The sequence below is a fragment of the Malaya genurostris genome, chromosome 2 (genome assembly GCF_030247185.1).
Source record: "Malaya genurostris strain Urasoe2022 chromosome 2, Malgen_1.1, whole genome shotgun sequence".
NCBI lineage: Eukaryota > Metazoa > Arthropoda > Insecta > Diptera > Culicidae > Malaya > Malaya genurostris.
Genome location: NC_080571.1, coordinates 5041981 through 5069046, shown reverse-complemented (window position 1 = coordinate 5069046; position 27066 = coordinate 5041981). Strand labels below are relative to the sequence as shown.

General features: G+C 35.4%; 1 protein-coding gene across 2 annotated transcripts in view; it reads left to right on the top strand.

The window, feature by feature from the left end:
- The window catches only part of LOC131431179 (mucin-2-like), a 43165-nt gene that overhangs the window by 3423 nt on the left and 12676 nt on the right, over window positions 1-27066 (top strand). The gene's annotated exons all lie outside the window — the stretch shown is intronic.

The following is a 27066-nucleotide window of genomic DNA, read 5'->3' as shown; positions in this document are numbered from 1 at the left end:
AGATATCGATCGAAATTTTTCGTAATAGGGGACTTAAATGCAAAGCATGTCCAGTGTAGGCAAAATAACAGTAATGGTAAAATACTTCATAATCAACTCTCAGCTGGTTACTTCACAGTTCTTCATCCCAGTAATCCTACTTGTTTCTCTTCTGTGAAAAACCCGTCTACAATTGATCTGGTTCTAACAAATCAAAGTCACATTTGTAGTGAACCGATTACACATGCTGACTTTGACTCAGATCATCTTCCTGTAACATCCAGACTAAACGTTGGAACGAACGTTTTCCAACGAAGCTATAATTAATCCAATTAGTTCTGTATTCAACTATCATAGAGCTAATTGGTTGGATTACAGATCTCACATTGAAAATCATGTGGATCATGAAACTATTTTAGAAAATTCTGCGGACATCGACACAGCAATTGATAATTTGAATCATTACATTATCGAAGCTAGAAATCTTTCAGTTCGCAAAGCTCAAACTAAATTGAATTCTATCATCGATGACAATCTTCAACTGCTCATTCGGTTGCAGAATGTTCGTCGACGACAATATCAACGTTCTCGTGATCCTGCTATGAAAAACATAGTTAGGAATTTACAAAAAGAAAGGAAGTTAGGAATTTACGAAATGAAAATGAAAGTTGATGAAAATGTTTTTACTCTGAGTTGGTAACGTTGATCCTATTTTATTGTGCAAAACTAACGTTTATTAAGAATGAAGCATTAAACTTGGTTTAATACCATTTTTCAAATGCCCAGAAATAACAAATAAAGCATCTAAAATAAATGGTACTCGATCGCTATACATTCTAGTACTCAAGAAATCAACATTTCCCTGGTTTTTGTTTAAAAAACTGTTTATCCAAAAAAACGTAACCTTACCCAATTTCACACATTTCTGAAGATTTTCCATGTTTAATCGTAGTTTACACTAAAAAAAAGTAGTAGTGATCACTTTGAAATCGATTTTCTTCTATTCCGAGTGTACTTTTATTGCTGATATCTATTTGTACTATTGAATAAACGATAAAAATGTTGCAAATCACTACTACCGATATGAAAATTTCCGAAAGAATCCTCCTTTTCTTGGTTCCGTTTTTCATTGGCAGGTGTCGCTACCGGTAAATCAGTTTTGCGACAATGTGCCAATAGCTCAAAACCTCCACAATGATAAAATTTTTTGGGCTTATGTTATATAATCGGCGGCATGATTAAAATGTGATTACCGGCGCGCTGATCATGAATTGTTAAAATCCGTACTTTTTTAACGGAGATATTCCAGTAGCAGGAGTTTTGAGCGCTGTATAATAAAGCGATGTTTCGGAGCAAAGTGAAGTACGGTTTCTAATACTGTTTCTAAACACCTAAAAGACTGTGTACAACACCCTTTTCCATAACATTTTTGCATGGCTCGCTTTGTTTTTTCGCATGGCGTTTTTGGCAACATAATCGTTCGAATATGACATATTAGAAAGTGGGCCTCATTTCCGAATTCAAAACAATTTCATTTAAATTTGATTTGAATTGTTCACAGCAGTGATTCCCAAACTGGTCCCTGCAGCCCGCCACTGGGAGCTAGTTTATTTTTAGTGGGCATTTAATTTTGAAAGATCAACAGGTGAGTAATGAGATGTCGCCACTTGCTCGACAAAAATTGACTGACCAGCACAAATGAATCTTTCATAAGCTAGTGTAGGCATGAGGGAAAATTTTCAATAAATCTTTTAGTAGAACATAAGTCAGTCAAATAAAAAGTATTGAATAGCGTACAACTCAATTCAGATGCTATATTTATTCGGAGATTTGTATCTTAATGCGTATTCTTATCATTTTCTGAAATTCGAATACGCAGTATGAGTACGAGTGCAATTGAGCAGTTGTATATCTATATGGTCCATTTAAGGCACTGACAACGGATTAACGAGGTGGTTTGGAACTATCAGAGAATAAATAAATTCGTTCGTCACAGAACTCTGTTGTGGAGTCATTGAAGTTTTGAATTTGGTTACCAAACAGAGATAAAAACAAAAAGGAAGATTAAGATTTTTCTTTCTAACGTTGTGAGCCGTGAATATACTGTTCAATCCCGAATATTCATTTTTTCTCGAATGAAACAATCACTAGCAAACACTTTGAAAAGTTGCTTCTAGGTGTAGCAATGTATAGATCTTGCTGTTTTTTTGGATGAATAAATAAACCATTTGTGTAGCTAAAAGGTTTCATCAAATCAGGTATTACACTTTAAGTCTTATACAATAACTTTTGGAATAGTTCTTATTCATCCGGAAAATATACAATCTACATGCCGTGCTTCGTTACTTTACCAAACGAAAGGACAAACATTAAAAATGACTGATGAAATGAAAATTGAAACGGGCAACTCGCAACCTTCTTTAATCCGGGCAAATCGTTTTGTTACCTAAACTATTCTGCATTTAATGAAACGTAACCCGATTAAATAATACTTCAAACATGGTCAGGCTTTGCACGATCGGTGTGCTTCAAATTTCAGTCTCGTTCTTGTGATCTGATTCTACACACACACACACACACACACACACACACACACACACACACACACACACACTTATCAATCTTTTTGTTGGGTAATAATATATAAGATTTCATTGTGTATCTATTGCCACTTATTTTCTAACCCATTGTAGCAGAAATACAAGATTAATCATTTGTGACTAAATATGACACAGAATTTTAGAGTTTTTCGCATGATGAGCAGTAGAAATAATGATAGTTGTCCATTTTCGAATTGTTAAATGCAGTTGGGTCCTTTTGTAATGGGACGACCGAAATTTTCACATGCCACAATCAAGCAGCTAGTTTTTATTCTATCCAACGAATCGGTGCTCCATCAGGAGAGAGCAGTAGGTCTTGCCAAAGTCGGATGTCAAAAATTTGCGTGCCAAGTTTTTTTTTTGATTGAAATCTAGTTTTTCTATCAATTGAAAAAAAAACATCATAAACGGTTTATTCCAATGCGTGTATCTCAATTTGCTTAGCTAATGTGGTGAAGAATATGTTATTTTCTTTTGGGAAATTTTACTACAAGGAAGACTCTCGGAGCTCGAACGGACTTGACTATGAGCATAAAAACTATGTATTCAAATCGATTTAGTATTATTCTTTTTAAATGTTACCCTATTCATAATTTGTGCGAAGGCTTCCCTAATAAATACTTCACTACCTGCTGACAGATTCCGAACCGTTTTGATGACTGTTAATAGTCACGTTGAACTGAACTGGATTCTCTCAAGTTATGTTTATGTGCTTAAATTCGGAAATTCGCATTGAATGAAGCCGCATAACTCAGAGAATTAGGACAAAATTGTTGTTGCTTGTCAGATTCGAATAATTTTTGAAACATTCGACTCTCTGAGACTTGGAAAGCTTAGAGATTTCCGAAGTCGAGTGTTTTTTTTCATGTAGGCGTTTTTAGAGCTGCCTCAAGCGTCGGAATCCGTCGTTGTCGCGATTCTGGAACTTGAAAAATTCAATTTTTTCAAGCAGACTAGGATTGAATAATCATATAATCAGACTAGGACGACAGGAAAAGAAAAGGTTTCCTTGGGTTTTTTTCATATATTTTTTTTCGATATTTATTCGATTTGATTTTAATAGTATTTTACAGCATGATATTTGTCAAATTGATAGATGGGCAATTCTCTTTACTTAATTTCTCCTCTGATGATAGCTCTCCAATTTTTACGTCTTCTTCATAACTATTTGTATGGAATGACATCAAATTGTTCATCCAATCGTTGTTGAATATGTTCATACAATATCAGTAATAACAACATTATTTACTCAAACCTTTATTTAGTGATTTAAAATTACTTGATATAATTTATAGAATATGTCAGTAGAATGAATCAACTATATTGTCTAAATCCTATTCACTCGTTTATTTCGTAGCAAATAATTCCATTTAGAAAAAATAGGGAAGTTCTTATTCGTTACATGCCTCTTGAAACCGGAACATACTAGGTCGCACGCGAATACTACCATTGCTGAAATTTATACTAACCAATATCCTTTTCCCGTGACACTTGTGGAGTGCGCAGTAATATATACGGACTCTAGTAACAAGTGTTGGACTAACATCCCTTCCCATTGTTTAGACGATACGTTCGGGCCTGGCCGGCGCCGGTACTGATCAATGAATTCTGGGGTTACCAGAAGATGGACATTGAAAGATGATTTGCCAGTCCCAGGTAGGATCATCTAGAAATTCCGTGTGCAATTTCAGCTAATCCCGATCAGTAACGGAGTAGCAACCAGGGGTCGTCGCTCAAGCTCAAGCTGATGAGCAGTAGAAATAATGATATATCAAAAAAGTTTCGGATCCGCTGGCTTACAGCAATTGCTGGAAGAACATAACTTCTTACACCCGTATACCATTCGAATCAGTTTGTCGAGATCGGTAAATGTGTGTATGTGTGTGACACTGATTTTTTCTCGTAGATGGTTGAACCGATTTCCTCCATCTAAGATTCAAATGAAAGGTCTTAAGATTTTATGAAAAACTTCCTGTTTTTTAATCAGATCCGGATTTCAGTTCCGGAGATACAAAGTGATTAATGTAAAAATATCAATTTCTCTTAAAATAATCGGGTTTGGAGATTTTGATGGTTTTGATGACCAAATAAAATTATTTCAGTTATACCGGTATTCGGCCTTCGAACCCGGATGGCCCCCAAAAATTATATTAGAAACGCACTACGATTTCTCAAAGATGGTTGCACTGATTTTTCAAAAATTTCGATTCAAATGAAATGGCTTACAATTAATTTATATTGACTCAAAATAGACGAAAATGACGAAAAATTAATATGACTGTAATCCCATAGTATGCAGTGTCTTTAACCGAAGCCTTGAGAATTGATAATGACAGTAAACGATTCACAATCTTTTTCACCTGTTGATGCTCGAATCTGTAGTAGTATTAATTTTCAAAGAGGTTCGGGAGTGTAATCACTTCGATTTATCATCTTTTAGTCACTCTTTATAGCCAAGTGTCACATATTTTCAATACATCGATGAAAGAATGAGAATTGAAATTCTGCTGATTCTCCCTTGTTCTTGTCATAGAGGAAAGTCTGACGACGTTGGCAATTATACTCTCTTTTTTTAATGAGAAACGAAATTTTTTCGTTTGTTCTAATGTCGGTCATTTACGAATGACAGACAGAAAAATAACGAATATGATGCTGTTGAATTGGACTCTTTCGTTGAGAATGCGTGACAATTTTAAGCCCTGATATAAAAACAAAAACATTTTCATAAAAAAAATTCAAATTAAAATTTATGGTCCCATACAAAGTTGTTGAGTTTTATCCGATTCCGATTCTGGAATTACAGAACAAAATTCAAATCATCATAGAAGATAACCAAATATCAAAATTCAATGTTCAAAAGGCTTGTTCGAATTTTTTTTGGGTTATCCTGATCCCTGAATACTGGTTCTGGCAGTACCGAGAATAATGGCCAAATACTCTAAAGTGGAACGAAATGGCTATCGGCGAAATGACCCACTCCCTCGTCAAACAACTAATGTGGTTCACATTTCACGTTTAATTATTTGCATATGTACTCCTCCTTTGTCTAAGGTTGAAGAATTTCTTTAGCGTAAAATGCAAAATGGTCAACGATGAAAATTTAACTTCGCTACCTGTACAGCACAATCTTTGCGTCGAAAGTGAAACTATTAAGCCTCATCGTATTCTCAGTGACGAAATCCTTTGTTTTTTTTTTACCGCAGCTGCAAATTTCATGTCTGATCATATGTATCAATTTTAGTTTGGAAGTTGTCCAAAATCGAACCTAACGTATGCATGTTTCCACAGTGTTCTAAGCAGCAATTTTGCAATCAGTTTATGTTGAGCTGCCGTATTAGAATTTTTCCTGAGTTTTGTGTTAGTTTCTCAGTATGCCATATCTAGCCTAATAATGAGGTTGTCAGTACAGATATAATTGGCGAGACACTGCCATTCTGCCCATTCTGAATCAGATGCGGATAAGAGCCATGTTTAACACGAAGAACAGCCTTGTCCGTTTTGGTGAAAGCAACTGTTCTTATAATCACTGAAACATAGCACCAAATTACAAACCCGATTTGTTTGGCCGTGGCCGTCTACTGACAATGACTACCGATTGAAATAGTTTTTAATTCAGTTTAGAAAATTGATAGTTTAGAATAGTGTCCTGAGTGGCGGTATAAAATTTTAATCACTTGTAATTTCGTAAACAAAGTTTGGATCCAGGTGAAATTTATAAATTTCGTAGGAGATCATAAGACCTTTCCGTCAGAATTTAAGTTTGGAAAAATAAGTCAAGCCATCGCTGCAAAATGTGAGTGTGATCAATTTCAGAGTTTGTGACTACTATTTCCGATGCTTCCGGAACCGGAAACCGAGAACCGGTGTAGCCGAAGTCGTCTCTTCCAGCCTTCAACTAGTAAGGCCTATCGATTGGATCTAATTTGAGTTCAGTTTTGAAATTTTTAACACTTTTCATTCTGTAATTACTTAACCGGAAGTTGGATTCGTATGAAATCCAAAAGTTTTGTGTGGGACCATAAGACTTTTTATTTCCAGTTTGGGAGAATCGGTTCAGTTTTTGCTCTCAGCATCGGAACCGGAAGTCGGACTCAACCTTCGTGGGACACTAATACCTTTCATTTGAATCTAAATTTGTGAAAATCGGTTCAACCATCTCCGAGGAAAGTTAGTGCATAGTGTTTTTGCACGTTTTATCCGGAACAGGAAATCGGATCCGGTGAAAACTCTGCAATCTTGTCTGAGACCAGAAAACTCTTCAAGAGAATTTGGTTTGTGAAAAAACGTTACATATACTCAAGCATTTTGCGTACTCGACGAACTGAATCTTTTCGGGCTTTGATTCGAAAGTCGGTTTACACAGTAATTTTAAAACCTTTCCATATGAGAAAGGCAAAACCTTAATACAGTCTGTCTGGGTTCGATCCTAACCCCGCATATGGAATTAGAATTTTTTAATTGGTTGAAACCTCATGAATTAAAACAAAAAAAGTGCAAGAAACACTCCTTATGAACAATCGGAAGAGAAGTTGTAAACGATAGCTGACATTGTAAATATTTCAGGATGAAGTGTATTCACAATTTTGTATGAGCACTTGAATATGGAGAAATGTTTGCAAAGTGTTTGTCGCGTTTTTGCGCAGCTGATCAAAAACAACTTATAGTTAAATTAAATCCGTGAATTGAAATTTGAATTGCTAGCCCATCCATCATATTCGTCAGATTTTGCACCCAGTGATTATATTCCGTTCGCGGATTTAAAAAAGAAGCTTGCTGTAATTTGCTATTTGCCTCGAATGATAAGGTCAACGCAGAGACTGTGAAGCACGAGGCTGAGAAAGAATCGTGCTAAAAATGTGATGTAGAATTGTTGGAACGTCGTTGGAGCAGTTGTATTGCTCTTCAAGGTGAATACAAAAAAATTGAAATTTGGAAAAAAGGTTTAGTTTTCTTTGTCAGACCAGAAGATGTGTTCGGCAGAGATGAGTTGGGGTTTTTGACGAGCTCGTGATTTGGCAAACGATTTGCAGTTGCGGACGAGAAAATACTGCTATCGTTGCGAATGAGTCGCTAAATTCGAGGCACTGCAAAGATTTGTCCAGTTACAAAAGAATGAATTTCATCAAAAAGATATAGCTACAAATTTGTTCTCAATTTCATTCGATCGAGCAATAATGGACAATTTCTAAGCTTCAATTCAAACACGAAAGAGAAACGTTTAGTTTGAATACTTTGTCTGCAAATTTAAAATATGTTCTTTGAAATATTTCCCCGGTGTTGGCTTCGAAGTGAATTTAAATAATTCTAATGAATGTCCATGATCTCACCCAGGAGACCGTTAATCCGATCCAGTGCATAAAGATTTCTCTTCGACTGCTCACCTGCATTCGTTTTTATGCAATCAACCGGCAATAAATAGGCCATGAGCAGCCCCACTATCTTCAGACAAGGAACAAGATAGAAGACAAAGCAATACATTCTACTGGGAATAGTATAATCCCGGAATGGCCAGCAGTGCAACGGAACCAGCGAGTCGAAGTCGAAAGGTACCGTTCACTTGGTATCGGCGCGGTGGTCAGCCGGTATGCACAAATAGCTCAACGGTTATTTTTCTGTTTTGTGAATTACACATAAATCAATCACGCACGCGTCTATCATAACCTATTGAGGCGGATACCACGTTCGGTATTGTGTTAACCACAGAATTTGATTATCGGGATCTTCCCTTTGCCATACGCACTACGATTGCAAAGCTGGCATTTAAACTCCTCCAGCGCTTTTCAGCCATCGGACATAGGCGTAGTGAATATAATGACTTTTGAGTTGCGCTGATCACGAAGATCGAAGCACTCCTTGCGGAAATTTGCGCTGTTGTTAGAGTGTGGTTCACATGACAACATATAACATGAATGAAGTAGCACGCTCATGGACTACTATAACTGCCAAATATTGATATAAATTGTACGTTATATTCGCTGGGAACCCACAAACCCAATCAAAAGAATGTGCCACAAGCGACGAACCCGCTTATTTGCATAAAAGTATTTACACTTTTTTTTTATGGTGCATGTCTCGCCTTAAGCAAGTTGACAGGAAGAAAGTAGCACAAAAGGCGAATCCCCATTCAAGTAGTGGGCGAATGGATGGAATGCTGGGGCACGTGATTCACCGAACGGCTGGCTTGAAAGTAAAATTGTCAATTCGTTCCGTCAGGATCAATGTTTGGGTCGATAAACTTCCGTTTTGATTGGCCAACGTACAGATGTGAATTGTGCACGATCAATTGAAAGCGATCGAAATCGAGCGGTTCAGTCGAATTTAAACATGTATGTTTGCTTTTTCTGTGAGAAATTGTTTCGGGAAAGCGGAGGAAATTTAGTTTCGTCTTTAGGCAGACTTTTGGAAGTTTTTCAATATTAAATGTATATTGTGTTCGCAAAGTTTAAGAATAATTATCGTAGCCATCATAGCTGAAAGTTCGTGAAGTACATCTCTCGTGCACTGAGATGTTGAAACGAGCAAAGTACCCATAGCCACACTCTGAAAACAATCATCAAGTACCGTTTGTGTATTTGAAAAAAAAAATTAAAACTTTCTCAGCAAAAATCCATGCTTTCTCGAAGCTCTGAGAGCCATAATTTACCGGCCACAAAAAAATAATGGGACACTATCCGCTAAGGTCATTGCCAATGACGAAACGTTCCGGAACTCGCACGGGACCGGTCTCTCCGGTTCGGACTGTACGCAAAGTGCAAAGAGAACAAACCGAAAATATATAAACTCGAAGATTTCGGAACAAAAAAAGTGGGTTAAGCGGCTGACGGCCTGTGGTTTACTATGCTTGAACGTAGCAACGGAGAACAACGTAGAGTAGAAGAGAGCATAATTTCGTCATTTCTTTCGCAGCTAGCTACGAAGGCGCCAAAAGCCACTGTTACACTAGTTAAACACCTCAACCCGACTAAATACGTCTTCGGGTGGAAGTATAGATAGATGTTATATTATATGGGAAATAAATTGCCGGTCGGCACTGAGTGTTTACTTAAGTCGATACTCGAAGCGTGCAAAGCCTACAACGTGTTTCTCGACTAGATGATATATGCTTTGATTTCCATCCAGTTTTCGGTAGCGACTTTTTTTTCTGTTTTGCGTAGTGCACGGTATTAGATTCAGGTTGGGAATTTTCACTTGACAATAATTATTCATTAACTACGCATTCATTGTTTCGCCTCTCTTGGCAGCGACCATACTTTCCATACAATACAATGCCACTAATTGTAGCAGCTGCCGAGGGAAAGTGTTTCGTCGATCGTTCCAGTTTTCATATTCCGCATCTTAGAGTGTTCAACAGTCAAAAAGCGCATACCGGCAAAGGGAGATACTTCGTTCAAACGTTTAACCTTTATCATGAGACACGTTAGTTTAAAATTGTATAGGTCTAACGTTCGTGGTCTTGCTAGCCTGTTTTCTTTGTTCGAGTCTTGACCCGGAAAGGTTTCTTATGTCAGTAGAATTGTAACAAACATCTGCGAATGACCTCAAGGTTAGATCAGAAACTAAATAAAAAAAAAACAGAATAATAATTAAAAAATTGAAACACTTACTTTAGTTGTTCACATTCCGTGTACTAATCAGGGAGAATTTCGAGGTTTTTACACAGAATGTGTTCAATTCATGTTTCATTCTAAAGTTCAATTTATACAGAATAAAGAAAAAAATATTCCCTCAAAGAGAATGCGACTTGCTGGGGCTTTCGTTGGACAACTTCCATAAAGTTTTGCCTAACCAGTTTGGTCACGTTCGACGCCACGGAATGCCAAATTGTGTAGAGCTGTGTCCCACAACTGTATGGTTCATTAGTTGACATAATAAAATTTTGAAGCAGTATTAAGTTCAAATTAGGAGGTTTTATAACCTGAGGTTTTTGACCACGGTTATAGCAAAACTATGGCTTTTCTACCACAATAGCAAATAGCCTGCCACACTAGTATATTTTCAGATACTTTTCCTTCGTGCAGAAATATTTGGGAATACCATTTCATTTCATATATTTGATTTTTGATTGTCATTGTGATTTTTTTTTATAAGTGTTAGTGAGAATCTTGACCGTTTAATAAAAAGTTGAAAGTATCGGTTTCTGTTTCCATTAGCTACTGTGGTTTTGTAGCGCACCCATTCTCCACCAGACGGTGCATTTGCTGTCACGGGTTGCTCAACTACATTACTATTACACTGGGAAATCTATGTTTATTTGATTTATGATAGTATCCTATCAAACTTGATTTATGCGATGTCTGATGAAAATACCGCTTTTCCTGAAAAAAAAAATACAAATCACTTCTTAATTTACATAGATGTGTGATAATGCCTTTCTGTTGTCATTCTAACAGTCTCATTGTAACATTGAATCCATAATCTCCAAATTATTTCACAAAAGTGTGATTTAAGGTTTACGTTGTTCACGAACATTTCCGGTATAGGAATCGAGAAAACTGTGCAAATTGAAAAGAATTCGGCTTCTAAGGAGTGTATCGAAAATAAGCTATCCACAAATTTTTCTTTCAAATTATGATTAAAAACGATATTTTATTCAAACTAAAAATTGATCCTTTATTGTACGAGGTTAAACTTGAGCATAATCAAAACCGGATGAAATTGAAGTTATTCCTTCACGAATTTTCGCTTTTCATCAAGTTCCGGAAAAGTGTTGCATCGCATTTTTAGGACGCTTGAGCCCAAATTTTTTTGAACTCCTGCATGTTCTTGAAGACCCTCTTCACGATTGCCCAGTAACGTTCGATGGGTCGAAGCTGAGGGCAATTTGGTGGATTGATATTTTTCTCAACGAAATTTATACCCTTTTTCGTAAGTCAATTGAGATTGGTTTTGGCATAGTGAGCCGATGCTAAAGCCGGCCAAAACAGTGGAGGTGTAGTATGATTCTTATATAAGGGCAGCAATCGCTTCTGGAGACACTCAGATCGATAGATTCCTGCATTTATATTTCCGATAGTGTAAAAAATGGTTAACCTCAAACCACAGGAACATATTGCTTGCCATACCAGTACCTTTCGACCGATTTTCTCCACTTGAATCGACCTGTCCGCATCGCTCACATCCTCCCAAACGACGACAGTAAAGTATTGCGGACCGGGAAGGGTTTTTGAGTCCTCCTTTACATAAGTCTCATCGTCCATCAAAACGCATGCATTCGGACACTGCAAAAGACGCGAATACAATTTCCGGGCTCTTGTTACTGTTCGCTTCTTCTGTTCTACACTTTGTTTCGAGATTTTCTGCTTCTTGTAGGTCTTGTAGGTGATTTCGCCTCTTGATACGCTAGATACGACACTCGTTCCTGCTTTTTTGGCCAAATCACGTATTAACATTGATTTGTTCTTCATGATTAAGGTTACCACTTTTTGGTCCAGTTTCGGGTTGGAAGAACCGGGTTTTCTGCCTCTTTCTGGTAGCTCATCAAAAGAACAGTTTTCCCCAAACATATCAATGATGGTTTTAACACTGGCACCGTTTCGCCAATTCTTCACACTTAGCCATGTGTCTAGAACCTTAATTCTCAATTTCTTTTCAATACGCGACATTTTGAAAACGCAGAATTTCAACCACACAAACAAGGAAAAAAACGAAAGCTGACAGCCAAACGCACAGCATGCTGTGATCTGAACATAAAAAAACAGCTTCGTGCTATGATGTCATGTAACTGTGGTCAGCATCCTTCTGCAAAGACCAAAACAATGAAGAAGAATGGCTAACAAAAATTTGGATATCACTATATCATCACTACGATGAAGAAAATTAAGACTTTACTCGATTTGAAATGCTCGATTGTTTGTTTGCCATTCTCTGAGCGCTCTGATTGCCCACCCAATGCCCCAGATGTTGGCTACGATAGCACTTGCTAGAGCGCCTTATCCTTGCCACCGGACTGTAAAAAACTATCACAAATACATGCGTACAACACAAACGTATGTGCATCGCTTATTTTCGATACACTCCTTACGTTTGCGTCGCTTAGGGTAGCGGCTCCCTATTTCATCTGAGCTCCTATTTCCATCTCATCCTTTCACCTCATTACTTTGAACATGAATAATATTTTACAACGTACCTGAACCAAACTGTGAAATGTTCTAAAATGATTACACGGAAAGACCGAAATTAGCATTTTGGCGAAAAAATTAGTTGATTTTCTGATTTTAGTTAGTTATTTTTTGAGACAACTAAAAAAATCTTACTTTTGCTAATTTAGATTTTTTGATTCTAATTCTCTTAATAATAATAAAATATTTGTTGAAATGGCTATTTTTTTTAGTTGAATTCACCAATTAAACGTGCTGTCATTTCTTAGCTAAGGCACGCTTCATATCCATTCAACTAATTTTTTAGTTGAATTAGAGAAATAAAACGTTATTTTCAACCAACATAAATGGTTGAATTGGTTTCTGCAATTAGCAGCTATATGGCGCTCGTTAACACCGTAATGACTACTAGCCACTAGATGGCACACTACTACCGACAAAAATTTCAGTCGCGGTTATCTTTTCTATATTTGCAGGTATAAATACGATGTTGTATTGGAGAAAAAGACATAAGCGAAACATAAACTTCTTTTTGAAAAATTTTACTTCTAAATCGCTGTTTTCTTCATTCGACTTCGCGAAATCGACTCTCTCACTGAAAACTTTGAGCACTCGGAAAACAAAAACCGATTACAAGTAGCACACCGGACGGCGTAGCCCGGAATGAGAAGATACAAAAAACATCATTTGACGTGTACGATTAGAGTGCAACATTCGAAACTCACTTCACTGTTTCGCGTAAAAACATTATTACCCACAATCGCTTCAACTGCGCACAAATTCTGAATAAATACACTTTCCACTAACAGTTTACGTCATTTTTACATATCGGTTTAGAAATTTATATAGGGATATATCGTAACACATGCGAAAAACATCTAAACAATTTGCGAGCAGTTTCAACAAGACTGTCCCTTTTAGCTTTTTAATTGATTGTTTTGCTTTGACACTGCTGTCCTTCAGTAATGACGGTGATAGATAAATAGAATCAAAGTTTCTGATTTTAATAACGAAATTAGTTGTCAATGAGAATTTCGTGTTGGATTGAAATATTGCTGGTTTGTGTCCAGAATATTCGCCAACTAAACACATTCTCTAATAATAAGAGTTTTTTTCAGCACAGTAAATTCTAAATTTTAACTAATTTATAGTTATTTTGGAAATTTTGTTGTTAAAATCAACTAATTCAAAAACAGTAATACGAATTAGGCGCAGAGCTAATTTCGGTCGTTCCGTGTATAAATGTTATTGTCACACTTTCCCATTGAAAGAAATGGTTTTAAATTGTTCAGTGATCGTTTCTTTCATTTAAAATAAGCTCACCTCTCAATTTGGGACACATTTTCGTCTCAAGATTTACAGTTCGTCATGTTTCTGATTATCTACTAATCGATTCGTCTCAAAACGTGATCACTATTTCGCACAATTACACTACTATTGAATGCTGAATAACTTCATTATTAGTAATGTTCACTTACCACTTGTTCAGTTAACGATTAAAAACTTCAAAAATTACCCGACAAGCAATAAAAGTCTTCAAAAATATGAGATGAAAGTTTTCCACTTAGTTCACTTGATTGCGCTTTGTTTTCATCTCATTTAGTTTCGCAAAGTTGCAAAGTTTTCTGATAATGTTACAAAACAAAAATTATTTTTCTTCTTCAAATTATCATCAAAGAGTATGTTTTTGGTATCCGTGACATTAGTTTAATTCAATTATTGATATTAATATTTCAATAAAACTGTTTCGGCTTCGAATATTACCAGAAAGAGCGTGTTAAATATTATTGAAATAACCATTGTGGCAAATCTAGCCGTACTGGTTTCATTCCGCTATACGTCAACATAACGCTGTGAAGTGTGTGTGTGTTTCATCGGCTGTGCACAGATATGCCAGATATTTTCATAGAAAATATGTATTACTTTGGATAGAAAGTCTTTATTAGTGAAAACAGATGGAGCAGATCATCTGTTTTCACTAATAAAGTGGTGTTAATAATAATCAAATATCTGCATAAAAGATTTCCACTTTAACACTTTAACACTTTAATAAACTTTCAAAGAATCACTGCAATCAAATACTAACAGATACTCAGAGAGAAAAGTCTAATTTTTTACTTCCTACTTTTTATGAATCTGTACAAATCGGTATCTAATTTACCCAAGTAGCAAATGTAACTTATTGAAATTTCAAGAGATTCTACAATTGTTTTAGAATTGTTTTTTTATGTTAGATATGTTCAAAAAGATTTTTTAATATATTAAAATCGGTTGTGCAACTTATACCTGTTAAGTTTCACGATAATACCCAAAAAATCACTATAGAACAATTTTAAGTACATGTAAAATAATTGTGCAGCAAATCACCAACTTGCCCACATTGCACTAGTAGGTATAGAAGCTCTGCCAAAATTTTCACATCGTCGTGTACAAACCAAGTAACTAAAACAATTGTTCAACTTATCAGAAATTTTCCAAATGGCTGTCACAATTGTATCGGACTCAATATATGTCGAAATGGCTGTATATCTCTTGTGAAGAAAAAAATAGTGGTATTATGCTCTCCGCAAGGCTAAAACTGAAAAGCCGAATTGAAACCCTCGCAGTAAAAACTATTTTGCTGCCGAGTTCGCATTGTCTTGAGTGCCTCATGAAATTTTAGGTCAGTGTGTGCAGTTTTCTTCATTTTTAGAAAAACAATTTGAAACTTGCAAATAAGTTGTACCAGGTTTATCTGCTTCAAATGAACGTAAAACTTGCCGACATGGGAATATTATCATAAAAGTTTCAGAAATACATCATTACATACGCAATGAAAACATAAATCAAATCAGATAATTTGTATTAGGTTTTCATCTCGCGAAAAAATGAACAGACCTGACATCACTTTTCAAAGATATTGAACGAAAAGTTAAGTTCATCATAGTTACTCTCATAGTTATATATTACTGCTTGAGAAACTTGTTTTTGCAACTAAAGCACATGGGCTCACCGAAATAATACCTACAGTGCGTATCACAAATGTCGGGTTCACTAAGATGAATGACTAAACTGTATTGTTGTTCAAGTCAACTAGTTTGATAAAAATAAAAACAAAAATTTTCCTTTTCAATATTTACATGTTTATATTTCCATTTATTTAGGTAAAATAAATCATTACTTTGGGTGAACCATTTTCTTTTCAACACACTGTTATCTTCGATGCCATGTTGAAATATATTGAAGAAAAATTCATTTAAAGATTTTTCAGATTAATTTAAACATCAATATGATTAAAATCGTCTGAAAAGGTGTATGAATGTTTGATAGCTTTCTTATACATATTTTGAACACTATTCCGATCATATTAATTGAAAAGAATAGATTGTTATTTTCATAGAAATTGATGTGCAATCATCAAAACACGTACATTCAAAGGCGCTTGAAAATTTCAGGCGTACGAAGACATGTTTCACCATAAAAATGCAGTTCGTTGTCGATTTTTTATTTACTAAAACATAAAAGATCAATTCTACAATATGTAGTATTACCAAATACAAATAAAAATACCCCTAAGTCCCATACAAACGAACCGCCAATGTTTGGTTCACAGCCTGAACAAGTAAGCCTAGCAAAGTACTCCCTTCCATTGCGATAGTTTGAAAATGTGGAAGGAGATCGTTTCTGGCAACGCTTTATGCTAGTTGCTACGGTGCAAAACAAACTTGTTTTTTTATGTTTATCGTTGCTGTATTAAACTGCAACAATCAGTCTAAATATAACCGGCACTAGCACAAAAGATGAAAAATGAACACAAACACCCACGAATCTACAAATATCAATACATTCATGGTGGCTTAACCATTCTAGATTATTGTTTAACTTACATTTCGCTTGTGATCTTGATTATCAGATAAAAACTGTTTGTTTATTTATTTTTCACTATAATAAACAGTAACGATAGTGAACTTGTTCTTACCCTTCAGTGTTGCTAGTTTTATAGAAAACTCGTTAAAGTACATTGTCACTCTGACAGTGTATCATGACAGTGTACCGCACGATGCAAAATGTGTCCTTGAAAATTTGTCGAAGTATTCCGTATTATAATTTGTATTTGGTATTACCATTTATTTATGTGCAGAATATTTTTAAAGTTCCATGTTTGTGTTACGAGCAGTTGTTTTGAAAATCAAATGTGAAACTTATTCATTAGAGATTATGTTTGCTATTTTTTTGTAAACATCAATTCAATTCTTGTTTACATTACGTAGTAATTTCACAATTGTTTTTTAGAGTTTCACAATTGTTTTTTCGCTGATTTAATCGCAGCATTTGTAATGGGATCGATGCATGAGTTTTTGTATCAGTTGCACAATAATTGTTAATAAATGTTCGTAACAACGGAAGAACTTAAAGATATGTTGCACAACAAAAAAAATTGCGCTTTTTCCATAACACAACAGTTACTAGAATACTAATATAAACTAATTTGATAAATTGCACAATCAGTAGAAAAATACAGGACAGCAACATAACGTGCTACTTGGGTAGGAAATCTATATAAAATCTGTACATTGATTTAAATCAGTATGAGAACGCAAAAATCTATACAATATATATAAATCTGTATAAATGGCATCTCTGGCTCTGCATTTTGTTTTAAGAAGGGCTAATGCCTAAATAGCAACAATTCCGTTTTCGGTTTTATTTAAAGTTCACCAAATTAATTTTGCAATAATATTTTAAATTTAAAACGAAAGGTAACGGAAACGACCGAAAATGTTTTAAACGTTGAAATGATTTCAAACTGGTTTTAAAAATATCGTGTGTTGTCTCATAGTTGGCATTAGGGCGTTTTTAAGAAGAATTCTGACATTTTGAGCCTGTGGATGTAATAGTGCAATATTTTGTTTTGATTGCTGTCGCCATCACTAATTTATAGGATGAATAAAGGACCAACGATAGGATGGATAAAAATCCATTGAGATGAAATTAGGAGCAGAGTAGTGAATACATCATAAGTGTTTTTAGCTGTTTCATGAATGTTAGTTAAATTTTCAAGAAATGTGAATCAATTTTCAACGTTGAGCAAGGTGAATGAAGCAGTAATATGAAAAAGTTATAATGATTTTAGTGGCTAAATCGGGGTTTTGAGGCGACGTTCTTACAAATGAGATGAAATAGAAAGAGATGACCCTTCTTTAATATGTTTTGAACCTTTACTTTAGTATGTTTTAAACCTGAATCTGAGCTGAAATCATAATGAATTTTGAATAAAGATTCGGACAATTTGACTGAATTAAATTGAAGTTTCATTGGACTGTCGCATCATACGCTTGGAAGTTTTGTTATTGTGCTAAGGCTAGGAAAAGTAGGGCTTCAATAAAAAATGAGAATTTTTTGAGTCATATAGTAAAAAAAATGTTTTTCAACGAGTGCAGTATTTTTTTTTTTAAACAATAGCTTTATATGCGGTACTCATACAAACGAGAAGCCATTTCGATGTGATTAGTGCGATAACGAATTTCCGACTCTTCGTCTGATGACACGTCATTCGGATTCGCCTTACCAACGATCACCAGCATTAGCGTGATATATGTGACAATGAGAACCACAAAAAATTAACCGTCTATCAAGATTATTAAAAAATCTCGTCGAACTGAGTCGAATGGTATATAACACCACAGATAACAGATTCACAGGCTCGAACAAAATTTTTAAAAATCCTGTGTAAATTTCAAATTTGCTATACGTTGAAAACACTACTGCCACCTACTCGACTGTTCGCCGCGATCTTTCAAAACTTTCCACTACGTTCCGGAATAATAACAAGATCCTCCTACCTGTTATAGAAATATTCCAACTACAACCATTTTACACTTATCACACGATTTTCCTATGTGTTAAAGACAACTTGATTTACATGTCACATAAATCACACGAGAATTCGATCGGTATAAAACAAAAATAAACTTGTCACTTTAACCACCAACAGCAAAACAAAAATCTAGCGTGAAGTGAATGTTGCACCCAAAATTGTGGCTCAGTGAAAGCGGCATCCAAATCGTGGTGGCACCTTGTGTCGATCGTGGTGACATCTGCAAGTGTTCGCCACGCTGATTGAGCAAATTTTACACCCAGTTCATATGTGAGCCTGTATATCTGTTATCTGTGTTAAAAGTTTGATAACAGAAGTGCTGACTTGTGGAAGTTTCTATAGAAACAAGCGCATTAATTCGTAGGACAATCTGAAATCCACAAATCAATGCTGTTGCATTACTACCGAAGATACTATCACAACACGTCCTGATTATTTCTGTGTTCTCACATCGTCGTACTCCAACATGTTCAACGGCGATAGTCACGCTTTAGATAAAAGCGTGACTCACCCATTGTATTCAGCCTGTGCGGCAATCCCAGTCGATGTGGGTCACTGGCTTTCAGCCCACTATACCAAAGCCAATAGCGAGAAAAATCGTTTCTTTCGGCACCCGTTCCGCAAATGGGTGATTTGTTGCCGGTCCTCGATAAGTAAGGCAAACCGGGCTAACACGACGGGACTTCCCTTGCTTTGGAAGGCGGATGATGGGAAACGACGCCACTTCGTTTTAACGCTCAAATTGAAGGCACTTCTTGGATATTTTTTGGCTGTCTCGGTAGTGTCAGCTGTTTCAAATCCCATTTATTGCGTATAGGTGTGATTAAAATTTGTCCACAAAGTAGGCCGTGGAAATGTTATTTTTAGAGGATTTAACAGCACTTCCATCTTCGGCTTGTACAGTTAGAATATATACTAAATAATAATTTAGCTCTTACCGGTACCGGCAATTTCAATCGAAATATGTCTTCTGAAAAAGAATTTCGGTTCTGCCAATCGAGTGATGGCGTTTCGATTTTGAGCCTCCAGTTTATCGTTCTCACTAGGTTATAAAAGCGTTCCCTTTCTTTACAAGAGAGTTACATATTGCTGTCTTATTGTGTGGAAACGGAAGAGATCTGATCCCAAAAGTAAGTTTGATTTATTCAGAAACTATGCTCTATTGCGAGGTATGCATTCTGTTTTGTAGGCCTAAAATGTCCACACGTATTTGAAACTTCCCAATCATTACCGCAGACCAACATCTTTGAGCTGCCTCGATCAGAAGAGTTAACAATCAGAAAAAGCCAAATCATCTTGGCCTACATCTAGCCGAAGGGCGGGTCACGTGAGATTAGATCGATTCATTATTTCATTTTTTTCAGTTATCATCATCTGACCTCGTTTCACTTTTTTCGTGATTGGTTGAGTCTTTGAATAGACATTTGAACTATGATATAAAATTGAAAGTTGTGATGATACAATTACGGCTTCGGATGTTTGAATTATTACGGATATCTACTCACGATTGGAAATCGAAAAATGAGAAACTGCGCGAAACGTTTAAAAGTGGCAGGATAACTCATTTCAGCGATTTGCAATCAGAAGGTGGCATTAAAATTTTATGCTTATCAGATCACATCGATTGGGATCTTTCAAGGTTCCTACTTGAGAAGAGTCATACACTAAACAAATCGAAATCAAATTAAGGACTGCACTATCCCGCGGACCCACACGGACCGAAGGATGCGGCCAACATGGATCTTCGCCAACGGCATATGGAAGACCCTCATGCAATATTCAATTCACCGGCCACTACCGATCGCTTCTCGAGAATCCGCTACCGCTACATTACATAATGATACTATTCTAGTGTCAAGTTAGTCGTAATTAAGATTAGTAAATACCCTTGGCATCTTAGAGCTTAAGCAGTGTGCCTTAAAATTATATTATAATATTGAATAAAATAAGGACTGCACTAGAAAAAAAACATGCAACAGACAAGCAGAAATTTGGGTGATCACCAAAAATTTATTTTCAGTCGGATATTTTTGAAACTCTCAGGTATTAAATACACACATATTAGCTATGTTTTTGCAAAGTTGGTTTATTCAACAGCCTCTCCTTGGATATATGCTCGCACCTTGGACTTAAGGGGCTACACCACTGTAGAAAAAAGATAAGGACTTTTTTGGTGAATTATTCTGGGATCCAAAAAATGGAGTAATCCGAATTTTGTATAAAATACTTTTTAATATGTATATTTAAGTACAAAAAATGATCAGTTTTAAAAATTGAAAAACAAAATGGCGGCTTGGCGACATTTCCGCGAAAGTGCTGCATTTTGACGGCCGGCAACATAAGTCAAGTAAATCTTAACCAATCGACTCAAAAATTTTACAGAATATTCTCGATAGTTATCTCAGGCGAGTTTGATGGATTTGCCTCATTCGGTAAATAAACAACATCGTTGACTCAGAAGCCGCCAAATCAGAGTGAGTACATATTTTCGTTTTACAGGTTTTACAGCTACAAAATGGCGAATTTTTATGTAGAAAATCGTAGTTTTGACCTTAAACAACCACAAAAAATTAAAAAAAAAATCAAGCAAAAATATTGAGGTCTAGTCTAAAAGGTCTAACTAGTCTCCGCTGGGATACACTGGGATAGCACCACTGCTGCTAGTGAAAGTAACATAATGTGACTTCCCTTTAATGTGCTATAACGGTTGATCCGAGTTGTTTGATGTCTTGATGATAGTTACTCAGCAGAGTATAAAGATTATTTTTAAGTGACAAAACATGCTCCAAACCTTACTGGAAAGACACAACTAGTCATGTAAATTGTGTTTTTGTTTGCATAAAATAGTACCATCTATATCTTCTAAACTATAAGAGATAGAGAGTTTATATATTCCCCAAAGTTATTGGATTTTAGTTTATCTAAAATATTATGGAAGACTCTAAAAACCTATTTCTTCAAATTAGAAAGTAAGACTTTTTTGTATCATTACAGTGAGTTTTTGAACATGACTTGTCACTTAAAAATAATCCTCATACTCAGCTGAAAAACTTTTGTGAAGACATCAAACAACTAAAATCAACCGTTATAACATAATAAAAGAGAGCACAATCATATTACCACCACTAGTAGCAGTGGTGCTAGATATATTAAGGAGTTAGCCATTGTTCGGACCTTGAGTCGGTTTTCCTTTAATAACTTTTTCTACAAATGTCGTATTGTTTTGCTGTCTTCTAAAGTTTTCCTCCTCGATAAATTTCCTACTAAAATAACACATGGACTGATTTTTAAAGTTCATTGGTTGATCTCCAGAAAATTTTTTTGTTAAAAGTAAATTTCTCCATACTAAATCCCATACAAACTTTAAACCTCGGGCGCGAAAATATAGTTTCTCCGATCGAGCTAAAATTTTGCATGATGCTTATGGGACCCAAAAGGAACACGAAAAGTTTGGTGGAGCCGATATCAATTTTTTGTCCCACCCTAGTGGACACCTCAAATCATGATTTCTAAGAAGCGTCCTCAACTACTCAAATACTTTTTCACCGCCTTATTTTTTAAATATATTTCCACGAAAAAATTACTAAATGTTGATGGAATGATGCAATACATTTTAATTCGCAAAAACCGCCTCCCTCCTTAAAATTTAACTAAAGATAAGCACTAAAGTTTCCCCGGAATGGCTGAATTGATTATCATTAACTTAGATTCAAATTAACGTTCACATATAACATTAAATTAAAATGGATCCGACTTACGGTTCTGGAAATACATGGTAATCAGTGTTAAACATTTAATGACGTTTTAAAACCGAAACCAAGTTGTCAAAACTGTTATGAAACAATTTAAATTTGTAGGTCATGTTAGGTGATTCCAGTAGTTGATTTCCACTTTTAAAAGTACCGGACATAGTGATCAAAAATTCTGAAATTGTGTTCACATAGATTTTGCAGAGAACCGAGTTGAGAAAATTTAATAAAACAAACAAAGGTTAAAGTCCCATCTATTGCTATTGAATTTTATCTTGATTCAACTTCCAGTTCCGATGAGTGTTCAAAATTTAAAGCTGGTATATAAAAAAAGCAAAATTAGTTCCCTGTGTGATATCATTCAACAATTTATTTGCATTCGATTTTGACCGATTTGACTGTTTAGACCAATGCGGTAAAATTTCATTTTCAATCGAATGATATCAGATGAAACTTTATGGTCACTGACCGTCAGGATATCGATACAAATTCATATGACTTTTGCTGCCATTTTCAAGTGAAGCTCCCAGAATTCATCGTCAGTTGAATAATCGTACCTAGTCATTTGAAGTTTTGCTTGCTCAGTTTCAAGGGCCAAATAGTCTAGCTGCTTCATTGTCTTCGCTCTTGGTAGTGAGCAAGTTCGAATAAATAGAATTATAAATGGAATAAAGTATTAAACATGAAAAGTGAAGGAGGAAACAATGTGTGTATTCTGTAATTGATATTTAAGCTACCTGGTTTGTCTTTCAGCTTCAGCTTATCTTGAAGTCTGTTGAAACAGAAGTCTGTTGAAACAGAAAGGCCAAATTCCACAAAAGGAATGTAATGCCAGGACTTTGCTATTATCTTGAACCAATTCGAATGTTTACATGAATCTCATTTGAAGGCCGCTCTCATACTATTGAAAGAGATATTTTGTTACTTCAAGAGATCTACTGACGGTGGTTAAACTGAGCTTTGATTTGAAGAGAATCGATTGAAGAACTGAATGCTGCCGGTTCAGTACGTCAGCGAACGCTGTGTGTGTCATAATGTGAAGTTTACTGCAGTAGAGAGATCGTCAATGTGTTTCACATTCGTTTTCAATTGAATTGAATGAAGTTTTACTGCACTGGTTAAGACAGCCAAAACAACAGCAAATTGAGTAGTCGAAAAATACGAACATTAAAACATCAAGTTTAGTTTTACACAGGCAAAATGATCTTCGCAAGTCATAAGAACGAATTATGACTTTCAGATAATATATTAGGATTATAAATGTACTCCATAAATTAGTCTTACGTTCATACGAATTATGACTTTCAGATAATATATTAGGATTATAAATGTACTCCATAAATTAGTCTTACGTTCAGGCCCGTATCCAGGATTTCGTTTCGGGAGGGGTCCTCAGATAAAAGAAACAATGTTACTGGAGATTGTTTATGTACATAATTTTTCGGTGCGCCCTTTACCGGCGTTTTTAACAGATCTTTTCCACTGGAACTATTAAGTATTAAAATAAAATTTGTGACTTTGACTGAAAGAAGGTTATTGCATTACATTTCTTAACGTTTACCGTCGTCCCATTTCAGTCGCACATGTCTAAGACCTTCTAAATGCCCATTTCTAGAGCACAAAAATCCACAAGACTTGTGATGGATTTTGAGAAGTGGTCCGAGATCAGGCCCGTACCCAGAATTTCATTTCGGGAGGGGCCCAAAGATTAAAAAATAATATTACTGAAGATTCCCTATGTACCTAATTCTCGGTGTGACTTTTACTGTTGTTTTTAACATACACTTTAAACTTTCCCACTGGAGCTGATATTGTATTACATTTCATTACGTTTATTGTCTTGGTATTTCTGTAACACATGTCTGAGACATTCTAAATAATTATATGTTTTTGATTTCGGGAGGGGCCAGGGCCCCTCGGGCCCCCCCCTCTGGGTACGTGACTGTCCGAGATAGTTCCCTTACTTCGATTCGTGGAGAACAGAAAACATCCTCTAAATTTGTGGGTCATATTAGTTTATTATTTCACAACGATTTCAGTCTTTAATCGCTCCTGTAATGCACGCTAATACTTGCATTGAGGTAGTCCTCCAAAAGCATACTTTAACAATCCCAGAAAAGTGGCATCATGATCTTTCCGACCCATTGAGCCTCCCTTCCAAACATTGTCGGGTAATCATTTTGTTCTCTGGCGTTTAATAATGGATCCAACCAAACATGTACTCGAAGTGCACTTGCGGATTTAATTTTCTGATTTGGGGAGGGTCCTTATGAAAATCACAAAAATGATAAAAATAATTTCAAAGTTCACGTTATACGATAATCAATCTGTAATATAGTAGATTTGTAGACTACTCTGACATTGAAAGCATACTATTTTTTGTTTCAGTTCATAACAATTATTTTACTCAAAATATTGGATATCTCGTCTCACTATATGATAAAAAACGAAACTTGAGACAACACTAACTTAAATATGAAAAATATCAGCAAAATATGTGTTTTACAGACATTATTTATACTCTACACATCGACCGAAATGGTGACAGTGGTGACATTACTAAGAAATACGCAAGTAAATCTTAACCAATCGACTCAAAAATTTTACAGAATATTCTCGATAGTTATCTCAGGCGAGTTTGATGGATTTGCCTCATTCGGTAAATAAACAACATCGTTGACTCAGAAGCCGCCAAATCAGAGTGAGTACATATTTTCGTTTTACAGGTTTTACAGCTACAAAATGGCGAATTTTTATGTAGAAAATCGTAGTTTTGACCTTAAACAACCACAAAAAATTAAAAAAAAATCAAGCAAAAATATTGAGGTCTAGTCTAAAAGGTCTAACTAGTCTCCGCTGGGATACACTGGGATAGCACCACTGCTGCTAGTGAAAGTAACATAATGTGACTTCCCTTTAATGTGCTATAACGGTTGATCCGAGTTGTTTGATGTCTTGATGATAGTTACTCAGCAGAGTATAAAGATTATTTTTAAGTGACAAAACATGCTCCAAACCTTACTGGAAAGACACAACTAGTCATGTAAATTGTGTTTTTGTTTGCATAAAATAGTACCATCTATATCTTCTAAACTATAAGAGATAGAGAGTTTATATATTCCCCAAAGTTATTGGATTTTAGTTTATCTAAAATATTATGGAAGACTCTAAAAACCTATTTCTTCAAATTAGAAAGTAAGACTTTTTTGTATCATTACAGTGAGTTTTTGAACATGACTTGTCACTTAAAAATAATCCTCATACTCAGCTGAAAAACTTTTGTGAAGACATCAAACAACTAAAATCAACCGTTATAACATAATAAAAGAGAGCACAATCATATTACCACCACTAGTAGCAGTGGTGCTAGATATATTAAGGAGTTAGCCATTGTTCGGACCTTGAGTCGGTTTTCCTTTAATAACTTTTTCTACAAATGTCGTATTGTTTTGCTGTCTTCTAAAGTTTTCCTCCTCGATAAATTTCCTACTAAAATAACACATGGACTGATTTTTAAAGTTCATTGGTTGATCTCCAGAAAATTTTTTTGTTAAAAGTAAATTTCTCCATACTAAATCCCATACAAACTTTAAACCTCGGGCGCGAAAATATAGTTTCTCCGATCGAGCTAAAATTTTGCATGATGCTTATGGGACCCAAAAGGAACACGAAAAGTTTGGTGGAGCCGATATCAATTTTTTGTCCCACCCTAGTGGACACCTCAAATCATGATTTCTAAGAAGCGTCCTCAACTACTCAAATACTTTTTCACCGCCTTATTTTTTAAATATATTTCCACGAAAAAATTACTAAATGTTGATGGAATGATGCAATACATTTTAATTCGCAAAAACCGCCTCCCTCCTTAAAATTTAACTAAAGATAAGCACTAAAGTTTCCCCGGAATGGCTGAATTGATTATCATTAACTTAGATTCAAATTAACGTTCACATATAACATTAAATTAAAATGGATCCGACTTACGGTTCTGGAAATACATGGTAATCAGTGTTAAACATTTAATGACGTTTTAAAACCGAAACCAAGTTGTCAAAACTGTTATGAAACAATTTAAATTTGTAGGTCATGTTAGGTGATTCCAGTAGTTGATTTCCACTTTTAAAAGTACCGGACATAGTGATCAAAAATTCTGAAATTGTGTTCACATAGATTTTGCAGAGAACCGAGTTGAGAAAATTTAATAAAACAAACAAAGGTTAAAGTCCCATCTATTGCTATTGAATTTTATCTTGATTCAACTTCCAGTTCCGATGAGTGTTCAAAATTTAAAGCTGGTATATAAAAAAAGCAAAATTAGTTCCCTGTGTGATATCATTCAACAATTTATTTGCATTCGATTTTGACCGATTTGACTGTTTAGACCAATGCGGTAAAATTTCATTTTCAATCGAATGATATCAGATGAAACTTTATGGTCACTGACCGTCAGGATATCGATACAAATTCATATGACTTTTGCTGCCATTTTCAAGTGAAGCTCCCAGAATTCATCGTCAGTTGAATAATCGTACCTAGTCATTTGAAGTTTTGCTTGCTCAGTTTCAAGGGCCAAATAGTCTAGCTGCTTCATTGTCTTCGCTCTTGGTAGTGAGCAAGTTCGAATAAATAGAATTATAAATGGAATAAAGTATTAAACATGAAAAGTGAAGGAGGAAACAATGTGTGTATTCTGTAATTGATATTTAAGCTACCTGGTTTGTCTTTCAGCTTCAGCTTATCTTGAAGTCTGTTGAAACAGAAGTCTGTTGAAACAGAAAGGCCAA